Raw genomic sequence first — 768 nt, forward strand, 5'->3', positions numbered from 1 at the left:
TTCTCTTTCTCGCTCCCCCTTTCTCTTTCTCGCTCCCCCTCTTCCTCTCTCGCCTTTCTCTCTCTCCTTTTCTCTATACCTGTCTGCTTAATCATGGATCCGCTCTCGTTCTCTATCGCCCTTCCTCGTCTCCTCCCAGCCACCCCCTATCTTCTCGTCTCCTCCCAGCCACCCCCTATCTTCTCGTCTCTCCCAGCCACCCCCTATCTTCTGGTCTCCTCCCTGGCACGCCCTATCTTCTCCTCTCCTCCCAGCCACCCCCTATCTTCTCGTCTCCTCCCAGCCACCCCCTATCTTCTCGTCTCTTCCCAGCCACCCCCTATCTTCTCGTCTCCTCCCTGCCACCCCCTATCTTCTCGTCTCCTCCCAGCCACCCCCTATCTTCCTCGTCTCCTCCCTGCCACCCCCTATCTTCTCGTCACCTCCCAGCCACCCCCTATCTTCTCGTCTCCTCCCAGCCACCCACTATGAACTGTAGGCGGTATATATATGGAACAGCTGCCGGATCTATATACTTTCCGTCTACTTATTCACTATCATTTATTTATGACCCGTGCTATAATCCGGTGGCAGTGAGTCGTGTCGAATTCAGTAGCCGTGGCGGCAACCGTAGTAGCAGCAATAGTAGTAAGCAGCAGCAGTAGCGGCATCAGCAGCAGCAGCAGCAGCAGCAGCAGCAGCAGCAGCAGCACACCACCAACAGCAGCAGTAGCAGGAGCAGCCAGGGGGAGGATGGTAGGGGGAAGGGGAGAGACCAGTGGGGAAGAT

Source organism: Priapulus caudatus, unplaced genomic scaffold (assembly GCF_000485595.1).
Source record: "Priapulus caudatus unplaced genomic scaffold, Priapulus_caudatus-5.0.1 Scaffold2607, whole genome shotgun sequence".
NCBI classification, from domain to species: Eukaryota; Metazoa; Priapulida; class Priapulimorpha; order Priapulimorphida; family Priapulidae; genus Priapulus; species Priapulus caudatus.